The 17,955-nt window shown below is 42.8% G+C and overlaps 1 non-coding gene across 1 annotated transcript; it reads left to right on the top strand.

The window, feature by feature from the left end:
- Positions 1–14,409: 14,409 nt before the first annotated feature.
- On the top strand, positions 14,410–14,482 carry TRNAF-GAA. The gene has a single exon. It is a non-coding gene; the product is annotated as a tRNA-Phe (tRNA).
- Positions 14,483–17,955: the final 3,473 nt, after the last annotated feature.

The following is a 17,955-nucleotide window of genomic DNA, read 5'->3' on the forward strand; positions in this document are numbered from 1 at the left end:
CCTTGTGGATATTCATAAACCCTTTAATCTGTGCCAGTTGGAAGATGCAAACATTCTGTTTTATTGCACTTCTGTCATCTTTAGCTAGCTCAAGCCTCTCTGTGTATGTTTACAGGTCACTTGTGTTCCTTTTTCTCTGAACTGCCTGTTTATACTGTTGCTGGTTTTTCAACTGGCGTGTTTGAAGCAGGTCTTTTTAAATGACATGATTAAACATTAATTGGAGCATCTCCTTTGATGGCATGAGCTTCAGGGACCATCCAATTCTGTTCCCACCTCAGACCCCAGTCAGATCAGCCTCAGTGGTCTGTCTCCTCATGTTCCACATGGCTTCATGGCTGCTTCTACTCAGTCTGGACCCACCATCGTCCCCGTTGGTGTAAACTCATTCCCAGCACTCTTCATTCTGCTGCCTGCCCTCCTGATGGTTCATTCATCTGTCCATCCATTCATTTATTTATTCATTCAGTCTGTACTATTGAACACCTACTGTGTTTCAAGCACTATCTTTCCTTAGCCCAACCTTGAATGAACCTAACCTTTCTCCTTGCCTAATTCTACACCTATACTAGAGGATATCGCTGAAAAAAACTTCAGAGTTTTACATATGGGTACCACCAACCTAAATAGGTGGATCCTCAAAACTAAAGCAATGCTTTCATCTGTTCCTGCTGAGCTCCCTTTTATACACCCCCGGGAAGGAGCTCTTGATTTTTATCAGTGTTACATTCCTGACCCAAATGGGATCTCACTCATTCTCAGCCCGTTCTTCTGTTACTATTGTAGAAAAAGGCAAAATGGTGTAATGGTCACGAGTGCTGGAGTTGTGTCTTCTGGGCCAGAGCAAATGTGAAAACTGGTGCTCACCCTTGAACTTTTTTTTTTTAAAGGTTTTATTTATTGGGGTGCCTGGGTGGCTCAGTTGGTTAAGCGGCTGCTTTCAGCTCAGGTCATGATCCTAGGGTCCTGGAATCGAGCCCCGCATCGGGCTCCCTGCTCAGCGGGAAGTTGGATTCTCCCTCTCCTACTCCCCCTGATTGTGTTCCCTCTCTTGCTCTCTCTCTCTGTCAAATAAATAAATAAAATCTTTTAAAAAAGAAGATTTTATTTATTTATTTGAGAGAGAGAGCATGAGAGGGGGGAGGGTCAGAGGGAGAAGCAGGCTCCCTGCTGAGCTCGATGCGGGACTTGATCCCGGGACCCCAAGATCATGACCTGAGCCGAAAGCAGTTGCTTACCCAACTGAGCCACCCAGGCGCCCACCTTTGAACATTCTTGAGTAACCCTGGAGCAGATGTGCTCAAGCTCACAAAATCCTAGATACCTAGATCCATTGATCCTATGAATTTCCTTGCACCATTCCATGTTTGGGGAGATTCGGGAAGAGTGCCAGGACAACCGTGTCCAGACAGACTTCCTTCTGGGCTGTCACTTGCTTGGAGGGACCGAGCAAGGAATCATTCACATGGCATCATACAGCTGGTGAGTTCTTGAGGAAGCATACACCCAGCTGTCTAAACCTGCGATGGAGAACTACAGTGTCCTAGGATTATCTTGTTAGCCTGCTGCTGGGCACGAACAAAGTGAGCACCGGGGTTAGTTATAAGGCTGTCCTGACCTATCTCTCAAATTTGAACACTGCCTTTGAGCCATCCAAACGGGCAGCTTAAAGTCAGCAGCTGCAGCATCTGCACAGGACAACCTTGAACCACCATCAAGCTCAGGAGAGCCCCCAGCACTTCCAGGTTCAAAGCCCAGTTCATCACTTCCTGTTTCTGTGATCTTTAGCACATTTCTTCAACTGGGGCTCACTATCCCTCTTTGTAAAATGGAAACAGTAGTTAATATGAATTTTAAATAAAGTAATGCATGCAAAACACTCAAGACAGTGACTGATACATAAATAAAAAGTATTTACTTTTATTTCACAGGACAAAAATAGCAAAAAGAGGAGTCTCTGTTCCTTAAACAAAAAATTGTTCCCTGCCTCCTGTCTTGGTCCCCCTCCTCTATTTACCAACAAACTCAAGAGTGTCCTCCCGACTCAGTGTCTCATCTGTTCACCTCCTGATCCCTTGACTTTTGCCCCATCACTTTCTGAGCTTGTTTTCACCATCCCCAATCAGCCTCTTAAAGGGAAGCCAAAGGCCAATTTTCTTTCTCGTTCCCTGACAGCATGTGGCCCTCCTCATGCCCCATTTGTTGAAACTTGTTCTTTCTTGGTCTTTGGAGACACCCCTCTCCCATCTCGTTCTCCATTCCCCTGCTCTCTCCTCGCTGGCTTCTTCTTCTTCTTCCTTCTTCCTTCTTCTTCTTCTCCTCCTCCACCTCCTCCTCCTCCTCTGCCTTCTTCTTTTCCTCCTTCGCCTTCTTCTTCTTCCCATTCCCGAAATTGACATTTTGGGGCTGGATCAGTCTTGGTTGTGAAGGGCTGTCATGTGCACTGTAGGTTTAATAGCCTCCTTGGCCTCTACTCTTCCCCCAGTTCTGACAACCAAAAATGCCTTCAGACATTGCCAACCGTCCCCCTGGTGAGCAAAATCATCTCTAGTTGAGAACCACTGCCCCAAGTGATGATGTTTCCAGAATTCCTTCCTCGGCCCCCTCACTCACGTGCTGTCCCGGTGGGGTCTCATTCATTCCTGTTGCCTCAACTGCCATCTTCATGGTAACCATGATACCCACATTTCATTTTCCCAGCGCCTGCTTTTTTTCTGGGTTCTAGGATCAGAGGGCCTACTGCAGCCTGGTCCACCCATTTGGATTCCAGAAGATGGAATCAACTTCTCAACTTTCACAGATACACGAGAACTCCCCTCCTCCACAGCCCTGGATTAGTCGGCCTCCTGTGTTTGCAGTCTTGAAAAAAAGTATCACCATCCACCCTATCCAAGGCCACCAACTGTGACGCCATCATTGACTTTCTCTCACTGTCTAGGTCTATAGTCACTAAATCCTGCCGATTCCTCCTTGCCCATCTCTGAAGTCTGACTTTTCTAAAGCTCCCCCTACCACTGCCTTACACTTAGCACTATTTCCTCCCCACTGGTTTCCCCTCCAGACCCTGCCCACTCAGACTTTTCCTTCACACTTTCCCGGATGTGGATTTTTAGAAATCAAACCACTTCCTGGTATAGAAAATACACTCTGGGTCCCCGATGCTCAGTGCTTCAGATCCCAAAGGGTGCTGCACACACAGGCTCTCCCTCTTTCCTGGCAGCTCCATCCCAGCCACCCTCACACAAGGCCACCGAAATGTCATCTATTCCCCCAAGTTGGCCTTGCCTGAAGATGCTGAGGTTCTAGCCTCTATATTACCATTGCTCTTTATTCAAATGATTCATGAATTTATGGGTATGTGTGCTCTACCAGACTTGATGCTCCTGGCAGTGTAATCATCTCTGTATCCCACAACCTGGGTACTCAGCATCTCTATTCATCTGTGGGGTTATAAAGGAGCAGGGTCTTTGTCATGTCTCTTTGTCTCTCTTGGTTTCTCTCTGCCTCTCTTTCCAGCCATCCAATCTCCTTCATCTTCTCTCGATTCTCATTCCAGGCAGAGCCCCTTGCTTTTTCACTATTCCCACCAAACCCGTATTTGTTAGCAAAATAACTGGCAGTTTTATTTTTAAGGTTAACACTTTGAATAATGGCTCTTTGATCTTTTCTTGGCTTTAATAGTATTTCTAATACTCTTGTGTTTATAGTTAAACTCATTAGGTTCTAACTGACACACTCTTAAAAAGATGAGTTTTACCCAATGGTGGAAAACCTGTTTTACCAATGTAATCTTTCTATCCTAATGCAGGAAGTGGGAAGCCCTCTTTCCATCATCCTGACTTAATTAGGTCAATTTTGAGGAGCAAAAGAAGTAATTCTAATTCATGGTCTCCCTCCCTTGGCTCTAAAGTGGTGGAAAACCCTTCAATCGAATGTCTAATAACAGTTCTACACTTTGCTTAGTCCCCCATCTATTGACTTGGAGTGAAAATTTTGCTCCCTTAATGAAGATAGCTGTGAGGATTAACTACAGGGGTAGGAGAAAGAGAAAGTACATTTTCAGGTTAAAATGCTGAATAAAATTTACAGAGTTGAGAAATAGTAAATAAAATAGGCCAAATAAGCCCTTGAGGTCTATTTCCAACAAATATGAAAACTTTGATTAATGGTTCTGGAGTTCTGATCCTCCTTTTTTTTTTTTTTAGTAGAATAAACTTAGGTGAAAATTTAAAGCAATTTTCTTTGCCCAGAAAAAAGCCTCGAAAGTAGAATGTTCAGGGCGCCTGGGTGGCTCAGATGGTTAAGCATCTGCCTTCGGCTCAGGTCATGATCCCGGGATCCTGGGATCGAGTCCCGCATCGGGCTCCCTGCTCCTTGGGAGCCTGCTTCTCCCTCTGCTTCTCTCTCTCTCTCTCTCTCCGTCTCTCATGAATAAATAAATAAAATCTTTAAAAAAAAAAAAAAAAAAAGAAAGTAGAATGTTCATTTCAGCTATTTGGATGTTACATATCAAGTGTGTTAATGTTTAGAAAATACACATTTCCCTCACATTAATTTGCTACTCTGCAGGTTTTCCTTTTGCTTTGATAACATTCTAAATAAGTATGCTACCTCTGACTTACTCAAATATTTCGGTTACCATAAAAAAAAGAAGAGTGAATCACATAGCTAAAATTAAATCGGTTTAAAATTCTTAGGAGTTGAAATTATGGTTGCTTAAGTTAATGGATTAATCAAACCATAGTTTTAGATGATGTTTCTGCAATATTCTAATTACTACAATCTGATTTTCCTTAGTAATTGTGAAGGTCAAAACTGAAAGCCTGATTCAAAAAGGAAATTAAAAGTTAAGAATAAAAGACAAGGAAGACATTTTTATTCCCAACATATGTAATGATAGATTATTAAGTTGACCTTGTAAAGGGAAAGAAAGATTTTGCTGTAAATCACATTGGAGTTGACTATAAAATATGGAAACTGCATTCCAAATCTTCTTGAAACAGTATAATTTTATTTAATTGTGTTATTTTTCTTCTAGAAAGGTGATTCATTATATATTAAATAAAAAAACATCTATACATGTTTTCGTTTTTATGCTTTGTAAAGCTTTCATGTGAGTAAAAGCAGAAGTAAGGGGGAGAAATCCTTTGTCAGACCACATTTCCTGATTTGGTGATTCCAGAAATATGGTCCTTGTGCATATAGGACAAATCTTAGCAATAGATGGACAAAGGGACTATTTAGACTGATTATGGATTTTAGGAAGGGCTTCTCTTGTTTCACAAAATGTATCCCTAAGTCACATTCTGATACCGAAAATCCCATTAATAAGGAACAAAGTTCTTCAATCTTTTTTGAAAAGTAGCATTATATTCAGAAATTCCTAGGATCTGTAAGATAAGACTAATATCTACCTTTTTTCCAAATGTTTATTATGAAAAATTTATTTTTTTAAAGATTTTATTTATTTATTTGAGAGAGAGAGAATGAGAGATAGAGAGCACGAGAGGGAAGAGGGTCAGAGGGAGAAGCAGACTCCCTCCTGAGCAGGGAGCCCGATATGGGACTCGATCCCGGGACTCCAGGATCATGACCTGAGCCGAAGGCAGTCACTTAACCAACTGAGCCACCCAGGAGCCCTCTTATGAAAAATTTAAAACATGCAGAAGAAGTGAAAGAAATATTTCTCCACCTGGCTTCAACGATTGTTAGCATTTTGCTGTATTGGTTTGATTTTTATGTGTCTGTTTGACACATTTGAAAATAAGGTGAGACATCATGACAATTTAACTGAAAATACTTCAGCATAAATCTCCCAAAAAAACCACAAAGCATTTTCCTACATAATGGCAATATACCATTTCATACTTATGAAAATTGATAGTTATTTCCTAATATACATACTTACATTTCTCCATATTTCCCTGAGAATTAGCAGGATATGCCCCCCTGCAACATACCACTTTGGCATAAATAAAGATTATTTTGAGCTGAAGGCAACTGAGAAGAAGCGGAGACCAAAAAAGCTCTCTTCCTTCCCATTATTTGCTTAAAAGCCGGGCATAAATTTGTAAAGATGCCCCCTCCCTTCTACCAGGAAGGACGGAAGTTAATCACCAGTGACAACAGGACACCCTCACCAGCCCACCATTGGCACCAGAGGAATCTATATAACCAACTTGACTGACAGACCTTATCTGCCATTGGTCTCCCGTACATTTATCTTCCAAGAATTTGCTGCCCTAGAAACTTGTTTTTTTCCCTCTCTCTTGTCACCTCTTTACAGATTTATTGTTCTTCTGTTAAGATGTTTGAATTACTCATCACTGGGTACTCCCACCTGTGTGTGCAGTGTCCAGGTTAGTAAATTCCTGTTTGCAGTTCTTTCATTAATCTGTCTTTCGTTGGTCTAATTTCTAGGGCTTTTACTGAGAAGCTAGGAGGGTAGTGGGGAAAAGATTTTTTCTTTCCCTATATCCCCAAAAGTCTCTTATTTAGAGTTCTTTTTTTTTCCTATAACAAGATCCAATAAAGGTCCACACATTTCTTTTAGTTATATTATCTTAGCCATCTAACTATAGAGATGTTTTTGTTTTCATGATGTTGACATTTTGAAGAAGGCAGGCCAGATGTTTTAGAGAGTGTCTCATACTCTGGATTAATCTGGTTACTTCTTCATGGTGTCATCTAACTTATTTCTCCACTTTCTGAATTTCATAGAAACTGGAAGTTAGTTCTACCTCGAGGCTTTGCATAGATTCGGATCAAACATTTTTTTGGCAAGAAGACTTCATAGGTGATGCTACACATATTATACTGCAGCACACCAGGAGGCCCATAAAAATGGGGAGAAGGATTTCTATTTACAGTGAAATACAAACGCTTTCTAGCAGGTCTTTTTCTGAACCCAGATTTTTATTATAAGGAAGGGAATTGAAAGCAGTTAGTCCTCAAGATCCTCAGAGCAACAATGACATAAAGTTTCTTCATGCGCTGGAGGAAGGAGCCAGGTTAGCTTAAGCAGCAAAAGTCAGCGCCGGGTAAGGTCAAGAAGACCATTTGCCTCAAAACCCTAACGTCCCCAAAGTGCATGTGGGTCGTAGATTGAAAGGAACGGCCATATGTTGGTAAAGCTGGCCTCATATGGGACAAGCATGGTGCAGGGTGGCAGCTCTGGCCTGGGAGCTGAGGCTGAGCTGTTGTCACCAAATAACTGTGTGATACTGGGAATCATTAACCACTTTCACCGACTCACACATGGGGGAGAGACCACTGTCCCAGCTGAGCTGAGGTCAGTTTGTAGATATTACGTAAGCACCGCTGTGATTGAATGTCAGAGGTTACTTCTTGTGGAAACAAGCAACAACCCTTTGATTTTATTTCTTGCATTTCTTATGGGGCAAGCAGGGAAGCGCCAGTCATACTCCCTTATCCAGGCATTCAGACAATCATTGCTCAGAGGACAATATGCACTGTCTGGAGAGAGTGCTTCTGTCTGCTGTGATGGGTTCCTTCTTGCCCATCGAGGAGGATTTGTACACTGTACTACTAATGGGAGAACACACAGAATGATGATGCAGAGGAGCTGCATGCAGCCTTATGTGTTGGGGAAGACCGGGTGTAGTCAACTTTTCCAATTGCCAATGACGGGAAAGGGCTGGATACCTGAGTGGTGGAATCTAGCGTCAGGACCCTGATTTCTGCCCTCTAATTGAAGAGAGCCCTGGAAATGTGCTCAACTGCAGGACGGAGGAGAGCAAATGCGATGAGGCTTCTGCCTCACACAGGGCAGTCCTTCCCAAGTCTGGACCACAGCAAATCCACTGTCCCTTGCTCTCAGCCCATTCCACCCATCCACAAACATGCTCTAGAAAAACTCTGGCTTGTGTGTGCAAGGATGACAGGGAGGAAGGGTAGAGACTTCCCCTTATTTGTTGCTAAGGCTCCTGAGTAAAGGCCAGGTGAGTCAGGAGTTGGCCAATCATGGGACATGGAATTGGGGTGTGTAAGGCTACAAAACAATAGGACTAGAGAAGTGGATGAAAGCAGTACAGAGTCAAGAAGGGGAGCTACCTGGAAGGTTGGAGGCACATCGGGGCCAAATAGCACAAGGGCGTCTGTGTCCTGGCCTCCCTTCCTGGGTCTCTGGTCATCTTACACCACCTTCTTGTGCATCTTCCCTGGAACAAAGGAACACACTGATTTATTTCTTGTTTCTATTTTGTTATTATTATTATTATTAATCACTATCATCATCATTGTCATCATCGTCGAGGGATTTAGGAAACTCCTGTGCTAAGTTTATTTTGTCTTATTTCTTTGGGTGAATAATCAGGCTTTATCCCTTAATCGCTGGATAGAGGTGGAGTGGGAGATGGGGCAGAGAAGCAGTTGGGAGGCTGGCCCACTTCATCAAAAAAGAGGCAAGCAATTAAGCTGACAGTATTTAAAAAGCACCCAAGCCTCTGAAACTCAAGCTTTGGAATCCAAGTTTTCTGGCCTTTAGGGCATTGTGCAAAATCCACATGGTTAGTTAGGCGTTTGTCTGATGGATGTGGGAGGATGGTTTAGAATGTACAAAAGCTCGGTAGGTTGTTCTTGAGTATAATTTACTTGATTGTTTTTGGCTTGGTAAGTACACCCAGAGGCTTTATACTGATGTATGTGATTCAACAAAAACAAAAAACAATAAGGTCTTTATAGACTTGTGGTTTAATAGTTTTAAATAAATTAACTTTTTTTGGATCAATTCAGTGCACTGATGATATTTACAATCTATTAACTTTTTTATACTTCTCCCCTACATTACCACTTTAATTTATAACTTTGGAGAAATCGCTTTATATCCCTCAAGCAAAAGTACTATTTTCTACACACAGGGAACTTCAAAATGCATAGATGTGCCTATAAAAAACCATCTACCAGGAAAAGCTGGGCGCTAACCCCAGATTCCAGTTTCAGATGTAGACTCTCATGCCAATTTTTTTTTAACATAAATTTTATTTTTTTCTTTAAAAAATTTTAAAAATTATTTAAAATTTAAATTCAATTAATTAACATATGGTGTATTATTAGAGTTCAGGGATTCATCAGTCTTATATAACACCCAGTATCACCCACTTACTGCATTTCCCCCCTTCCCTCCAGCAACCCTCAGTTTCCAGTGATTAAGAATCTCTTATGATTTGCCTCCCCCTAGTTTTTAACTTATTTTATTTTACCCTCCCTTCCCCTATGTTCATGTTTTGTTTCTTAAATTCCCTATATGAGTGAGATCATATGATAATTGTCTTTCTCTGACTTATTTCGCTTAGCATAATAACCTCTAGTTCCATCCATGTCGTCATTGAAAATGGCAAGATTTCATTTTTCTGATGACTGAATAGTATTCCATTGTATATATATACCACACCTTCTTTATCCATTCCTCTGTCGATGGACATCTGGGCTCTTTCCATAGTTTGTCTCATGCCGATTTTTAATTGAAATAGGAACTTTCTTCAGAACAAAAAAATATTACAAGCATTCGGTGCAAGCTAAAGACTATGCCCGGGGGCGCCTGGGTGGCTCAGTCAGTTAAGCATCTGCCTTCGGCTCAGGTCATGATCCCGGAGTCCGGGGATCCAGCCCTGCATCGGGCTCCCTCTGCCCTTCACCCACTCATGCTCTCTCTCTCACTCTTGCTCTCTCTCAAATAAATAAATAAATAAACAAAATCTTAAAAAAAAAAAGACTATGCTCTATAGGTCAGCAGTCAGTACTGCGCCCAATTAATTGTGTCTGGACTGAATAGTGTCTCTTCCGCCCCAATTCATATGTTGAATACCTTTTCCTCACTGTGACTGTATTTAGAAATAGGGCTTTTAGGAGGTAATTAAAGTAAAAAAGCTCATAGGGTGGGGTCCTAATCCAATAGGATTGGTGGCTTTCTAAGAAGAGGAAGAGAGATGTCTCTCTCTGCACAGGCAGTAAAGAAAAGCCATGTGAGCATGCAGAGAGGGAAGGCTGCCTTCTGCAAGCCAGAAAGAGCTCTCCCCAGGACCTAATTGGCTGGCACCTTGATCTTGGACTTCGCAGCCTCCAAACTGTTAGAGAATAACTTTCTGTACCGCATGTGTGACACGTTCTTGCAGCAGTCCAAGCTGAGCAAGATGGTAACCTTAACCAAGTTATTTATAATGCCTCTGGGCCTCAGTTTTCTGATGTGTAAAAATGTGTGGATCAGGCTAAATCAACCCTTAATTCTCTTCCATCTCTAGCATTCTAATCTGTGATTCTAACTGAAATCGTCTGGCTCCACAAGAGCACCACACTTTTATTTTTTTTAAATTCTGAGTTTCCAATGTTCAGAATAGTTACAAAGTAGTACAGAGAAGTCCCATGTATCTTTTACCCAGATTCACCAACTTTTAGTATTTTTCTCTGTATACTTTTTCATATTCTCTCTGTATTGGTACACATTTATTTATTTTGCTGAACCACTTGAAGGTAGACTGCAGATATATCTCTTTATTCCTTAATATTTCAGTATGTATTCCTTAAAACCATGGCTATTTTCTTACTTAACTACAGTTGCCCACTCGGGGAAATTTCATATTGATATAATACTTCTATATAATCTACAGCCCATGTTCCAGTTTCTTCAATTTTTTTTTGTTAATATCTTTTAAAGCATTTTCCCCTCCCAGGTGGAAATCATCTAGGATCACATACTGCTCTTTATCACGCTGTGGTCATGTCTCCTCCTCCCTCCTCTGTCTGGAACAGTTCCTTGGCTTGTCTTTCTTTTCATGAGCGTGAGTTTTGAAGAATACAGGCCAGCCATTTACTAGAATGACCTTTACTTTGGATTTATTTAATGTTACCTCATGATTAAAGTCAGGATGTACATTCTTGGCTGGACCACTATATAAGTGATGTTGTATCCTTTCCAAGGGAATCACATTAGAAGGCACATGATATCTGAATGTCTTTCATGGGTGATGTTAATCTTAATGACTAGATCAAGGCATTGTCCCATTTCTCCATTGTATATATAGTTTCTATTTTTCCTCTTGCAACTATTATGCAAGCTATGGAGAGACACTTCTTGAGACCATGCAGTGGTCCTGCTCATCATATGACTTAGCATCCCCCAGACTTAGCATCCCTTGACGATTCTTGACTGAACCAGTCTTTAGTATGGTGCTTGGAAAATGGAGATGTTCACTGCTACCGCTCCTTCCACATTTATCAGTCCGTGCAAGTCATTCACCTGTAAACCAGAATCCCCAGTCATCTCCCCTCTATTATCGTACTCGGGGATCTTTATTTATCGAAAGGATAAATAATCTATTAATTTCCTTATTTATTTTGGTGCCCTGATTGGCCCAGCTATGGCCAGTGGCCCCTTCAAACTAGTTCTTATGTCCTTTTGATACATTCCCAGCTTTTTAACACTTTTGAGAAATGTTGATTAAAATCAGAGGCTACTTAAAATAAGTGCTATTTGTATGTGTGTGTGTGTGCGCACACACAACTAAGGACAAATTATCAACTGACAGCAGCTTAAAAATTTATTAGATGCTGTAACTATATACAACATATTTTCTTTAGTTGTATTATTCTTAGGTCTTCCAGTTAGTAGTTGTAATTAGTTTTCATAGTTATCATAGGTAATTAGACTGGATTGCCAAAATCCTAGGGCTAATTTGGAAGACAGGATTGCAGCAGCCTACGCAAAGCTTCTTCTCAACATGGAGTCTTCAATGTCTTATCTTCATTTGAGTGCCAACGTCTTTATCATCTGTCCCTTATTGTGATGTGTGTGCACAGATTTCCACTTCGCTTTAGCCCTTGGCACTTGGTCTCTGTGGAATTTCTGATGGTTCTTCTTGCCTCTGCAATCTTGAACAAAGCCACATCTCTCCCAAATTCAGTAATAATTTTCATTTCTGCTATCAACATTAAGGCACTACGCGAGAGGTCTTCAAACTTTCACGATACTCTTAGAGTCTCCGTAATTTTTTCCAATGCCCCCAAGACCAAAAGAAATCCTGAACAGTTCCTTTTATTAAATATTCAGGCCCAAAACTTATTAAAGTATTTATGTCCAAAAGCTTTGTAACTGTTTGGCAGAATTCTACACATAAACTGAAAGAAAGTTACATTTTTACTTCATCCTTAAATAACTACATCATTACTTAACAATGGGGTGTGTGCACCTGTTGGGTAGTGCACAATTTCTCAAGCCTTGAAGCAGATTGGACATCACCATGTCTATTTCCTAGAACACATTTATTTTCATGGGCGATTACTTTTTTTTTAGACTTTATTTACTTATTTGAAAAGAGAGACACAGCGAGAGAGGGAACACAAACGGGGAGGGAGGGCGGCGGGAGAGGGAGAAGCAGGCTTCCCGCTGAGCAGGGAGCCCGATGTGGGGCTCGATTCCAGGACCCTGGGATCATGACTCGAGCCAAAGGCAGACGCTTAAGGACTGAGCCACCCAGGTGCCCCGGGCAATTACTTTTTATCAGAAATTCTAAAAAGCCAGTTTTGCAGAGTGATGACGTCACTGAAAGAAATGTAGCGTGATCTATTGCTGAAACTATGAACTACCTAGTAGTTCGAGCAGTGTCCCACAGAGGGCCAGTTATCACTGTGTTTCCCTCAAAAATGGAAAATACTCTGCTGCACAGTTTGGGAACGGTGACACTAAATCCTGGGAACCTTCAATCTCCTTTGTAAAAGAGCAACAACAAATACTGAGCTGATGTTACAAGTTTTTTCGCTAATGGTGAAACTGGTAGCGTTCATAATGCAGCATCAAGCTGTGGGTCTTTTTCACTGTTTATAAATGGGGTGATTACATCGTTTATTTTTCCAGTCCCAGGAGACTTGTAAGAGTGAAGGAGGTACTTCTGGGGCAGGGTTCTGGGACGACAGGTGTAAACGAGTGTCCTGGGCAAATGGAGCTACGTGGCCACCCCGTTCATCCTGACATACATCGAAACACTTACATCCTGAAATCCACCTTTACTCAACAAATGATCTCTACTACAATGTAGTTCCTATGATTTCGTAATTTGCCAAAGGATCTGATCACATCACATTTGAAATGTAAAGCTGATTGGTGGTGCTCTTCCTTCTCTTCTCTGTCCTATCCGTTTCCCTCCATCTCCCCTCAGATGCTGGGCCTTTTCTTCTCCCCGACTCCCACCTCAACTCCCATCAAAACTTACCTGCCACTTTCCCAGTCAGCCAGGTTCAGGTCTTTCCTGCAGTGTTTTGAGGACAAGGGAAAAGGTAGCTACATTCATGACGCACAAGAAAGCCTGTGAAAGTCCTCTCTTCTCGTCTCTCTAGGTATGATCTGCACAAGGCACCTGCTCCAAATTGCCCCTTCTCCCCACACTAATCCCCACAAAGCCCTCACAGAGCAACGTCGGTCCCCAAGTCTTCTTGGGTTTCTCTCCCCTCCTTAGCCATGACTTCTTTGAAATCCCAAGCTCTTCTCTTATCTGGATTTAACACAACAAAGAAACTCAGAAAGCGACTCTACACCTTAGAGATTGCAAACACTTCCAATATTCAATCCCTTATCCCCCTTTATTCTTTCACATTCGAAGGCACTCACCCATGCATCCCTCAAAATTGCCTGTGAAGGTTCCACTTAAATGCAAAGCTCTAAGGGGCGGGCTAAAAGGGCGTTACGGTAATCATTACTGTTTTTAGAGAATCACAAATTAATAGGAGAAAAAAAAATTCCAATAGGATGTTTGGGCTTTGCGGAATGTCTGTGCCTGGCACGTAGCGGATGCTTCGGAAACATCTGTCTACTGGTGTAGGAAGTAGCACTGGCACCGGGAAATCGTCCCTAATGAGCCCGCCAAGCATTATATGGAGCGCCCGCGGTATGCCAGGCCGACTCCGTGCACAGTGGTGGTAGGCTCAAGGGGCATTCCGAGGACCCGGCATCACAGGGAGGCTGCGATCCTGCTTCCATGCCCTTGTCCGCTCCTTCACCTTCGTGATGACAAACGTGCACGATCACAGGCGGGCGCGCATCGGCGGGAAGGGCCCACCTCCCGGGGCAGGGGGCTCGCCCAGGTGACCACGCCGCTCGAGACCGGCGGGGACCAGCCCGGGAGGACGAGCCCGCCCGCAGAGCCGCAGAGGAGCCCAGCAGCTGGCGCCCGGGCGCGTTGAGGATCCCTGTTGATAATTAGGTCAGAAATTCGGATTATGTTGAAGAAAGTAAGTAGCGTCTACGTTGCATCTAATCATGGCTTGTAAAGAGCAAGGCGGAACTCTAATGTAACCGTTTTAACGCGACCAGGAAGGAACACTCTCAAGTGATGAGGAAAGGCGGAAGGGGCGGACACGAATAGTTCAGTAATGGTCTACTCTAAAGAGAAGCGAAAGGGCGCCGAAATAGCTCAGTTGGGAGAGCGTTAGACTGAAGATCTAAAGGTCCCTGGTTCGATCCCGGGTTTCGGCAGCACTCCTTTTTAGTCCGACTGGAGGCAAATTGCGGGTGAACGCCTTATCCCGAGTAACCCGGCTCATTGACGCCAGCCCACTTCAAAACAAGGACTTCAAGGATAAGCGAGCGAGGAATGGAAACAGCCACTCTCAGCGCCCCCCAGACAGCGGCCGCCCCACACCCCCACTTCCGGGGCGCCTTCCTGGCGCGCGTCAGAGGCGCTGCTGCGCGTGCGCGTTGCGGAGCCTGGCGGGGGCGGGAGGGCCTGCGTCCCCTGGAGTCCCGCTGCGCCCCCCGGCGACAGGAGGGTGCTGCGCGCAGAGCGAAAAAGACAATTTCGCCCCAAATTTCATTCCCCAGAGCCTCCCAGTTTGAAAAGCAAGACTCTGCTGTTGAATCGAGCGGCTCTGAGCGGGCCTTGCCCGTGAGGGAACCGCCGTATTTCCGGTTAGAGGCGCACGCCGGGCCGCTCCCCGGGCGTAATCGGGGTTACTGGCCGAAGGGGTAGAGGCGTGGCGGCATCACAGCTCTGTTAAATTAACGTCTTGCACCTAAACAACTTTATTTGGAGGGTAGACCAGTGGTTCTCGAAGTGTGGTCCCCGGACCAGCAGCCTCGTCTTCTACTGGTAACTAGTTCGAAATGCAAATTCTGGGCCCCACCTAAGATTTACCGTATCAGAAGCTGGTTTCCAGCTTTAGGTGTTTTAACAAGCCCTGCGAGTGAGATTCAGAAGCAGCTCAAGTTTGAGGATCCACTTATTCTAGACGTTCCTTTGTATTTCTAAAAGAGCCCTTTCCTAAGACTGTTTCTGTGAACAAGCTTTTTCCTTTTGCTGTCTTTTATCCTGCAAGTCTGAAGTAAAACTTTGACACGTGCTCGAAATACATCTTTTTCTGGGCCTCTTTTGCTTTCACAGTGAGTGTGTGTGTTGGGGGTGGGATCAACTCTCCTAGCTAATCCTAAATCCTCCTATTCTATATTGTGTGGCTCCTGGGAGCTGAGCCAGGACCCAGGGGGAGCAGTTGCAAGGATGTAGATTTGAACTAAAGCAGGAAGAAATTTAAATTTCTTAACTCAACTAGAAAAGGAATATGTAGTGTAGCGGGGGTGGTGCGTTGCTGGTCAGCACATGAAAGACAATCCCTCTTGGGATTTATGCAGTAGGTCTTGCATATCTCTGGTTCTTTTGTTTTGAGAGGGTACTTCGCATTTGTGAAGTACTGTGTGATCTCACGTTATTAATTCATTTATCAATTTAGTATTAATTATTGACCTCCCACTATGTGCCAGAAATTATTAGATCTTCATAATTACCTAATAAAGTATGCATCATTACCTTCATTTTACACATAATAGTCCTCGTAGGATTGCAAAGATTAAACCTAATGTACGTCAGGCATCTAACATCTGCTACCTCTTAAATGTTACTGTACCTGAATCGTTGTTGGGGTGTTTGGTTAAGATGTGTGCATAAAAATGAGGGGAGCTATAGGAAGAAACTAAAAGCCTTTTCTGGTTAATCCGAAAAGGCATTATGGGGACGTAGGTCTTGGTTGGGCCCTCAGAGAAAGATTTCTTGGACAACGGGAAGACCAAACTGGGGTGCAACGAGCTCTCTGCATGTTTAAATGCAAGGGAATGATGTGGACACTGAAAGTGTGAAGGGTTGTTCATTTCAGACGCCCTGCGGGGCAGACGATAAGATCAGGTACTGGCTAATGGACATTTGGTATTGGGGGAGGCTATAGGCGCATATCAGGTTAGAAGTCCGAAGGGGGGAAGGTAAAAGGGGATCATTTGGGCAGGCCCCCACAGGGGCGTGGTCGGAAAGGGTTTTGCTGGCCTTGTGGGAGCGAGGAATGAACACAAAGAAGATAGGGAGCACTTAAAATATTTTATGTATGTATATATTTTAAAATAATTATATATATATATTTTACCTTAAGAAGTAAAGTCTAAAGATGTAATCTGATCACTTTTATTGCTTTTCATTGATGTGTGAAGTGCTCTGATAGATCTCAAACACTGTTACTTCCCAGAGTGAAGTCTGAGCAGGACTGAACATGATTTGTCTCCTAGGGAGCCCCTGACACCTGCACTGGAATAGCTCTTTAGGACTGAGGAGGGGGTGAAGGGTGAGGGGTGAAGGTGTGGAGTCAGCCCTTACTTTAGCAAAGAAATGCTTTCAATGGAAAGAATGTGATTACATTGCACATTTATCAGTTAGTGCTTAGCCCAGTGCTCTACGGGCAACAAAAAGTTGTGAATGTCTACTCTTGCTTCAGGCCGTTTATCCAGTGTGGAAAGGGAAAGGCATCTTTCCACATTTCCTTGAAAAGTTTTTAGGAAGAAACCTGGGATATCTGGCTCATGTGACAAATTTCTAAGGGAGGCACAAGCACATTGCTAAATGACTGTTTATTCCTTAATTATCCTGGGGACTATATTCATTTTAGGGTGGAAGTAAGATAGAGTGAAGCTGTTAAAATTGTTATATATATAATAAAACTAGATGGGCATTTACTAATTCATTGGGGGCCTTTTGTGTAATCAATATGTACATATTTTAATACCCATTTTATTAGTCTTGGGTTATGGGTCTACTCTTTTAACTGTATAGTGGTTTATAGCTGTTTAGTTTTCTGTTGTATTTGTTGTCCTATCTCAGATTTATATGTTGAACCTTGGTCAGAAATACAACTCCTGTTTGGATTTGCCTCAGATTCCAGGAACGTACGGCTCCTACATGATAGTCCTTAATACATGGTGTCAGAATGGATTGCCTTATGTAAGTGTAGCTCACTGATCTAACTGAAATCTTGGAGTATTATTTTCAGTCCTAGGTGTGGGTCCAGGGAATGAAGCAGGACAATTTGAGCAAAGGCAAGGGTCTTCTTCACAACAGACACCCAAGTCACGTATTACTTCCATAAACTCCAATTTCCATATATGAGTTGTCTTATAGCAGGGTGCACGACTATTTGACTATTCATTGCTGAAATATATTCTACGGTGCATTTTGAGCAACCCCTCTCCCTACATACTCATTGACTCTCTATCAAGAATATCCAGAGTCACCATTTCTGGAGTGCTCTCTACGTGCTGGGAATTCTGATGAGCATGTTTCATGCATAATCCTACTAAACTTGTCAATAACTATCAGGTAGGAGGCAAAGTTGAATATAAATGAAAAAAAAAGATACATAGGTGTGCCATTGTGAAAAGCCAGCATAATTCTGAGATGTATCAAAATGAAATATGAGCCATAAAAATAAAGGAGTAATTCTTTTATACCCTGTGTTAGTGCGATTCATGTTAGAGCATTTTGTTCCGTTTTGATTAACTCAGTTTAAGAGGAAAGGGTTAGCCAAGAACAAAAACATGATTAAGGAAGAGGAGATTTATCTTAAAAACAACAAAAATGGGGTAGCTGGATGGTGCAGTTGGTGAAGCGCCCCACTCTTGGTTTCAGCTCAGGTCCCGAT

This window comes from Zalophus californianus, chromosome 3 (assembly GCF_009762305.2).
Source record: "Zalophus californianus isolate mZalCal1 chromosome 3, mZalCal1.pri.v2, whole genome shotgun sequence".
NCBI classification, from domain to species: domain Eukaryota; kingdom Metazoa; phylum Chordata; class Mammalia; order Carnivora; family Otariidae; genus Zalophus; species Zalophus californianus.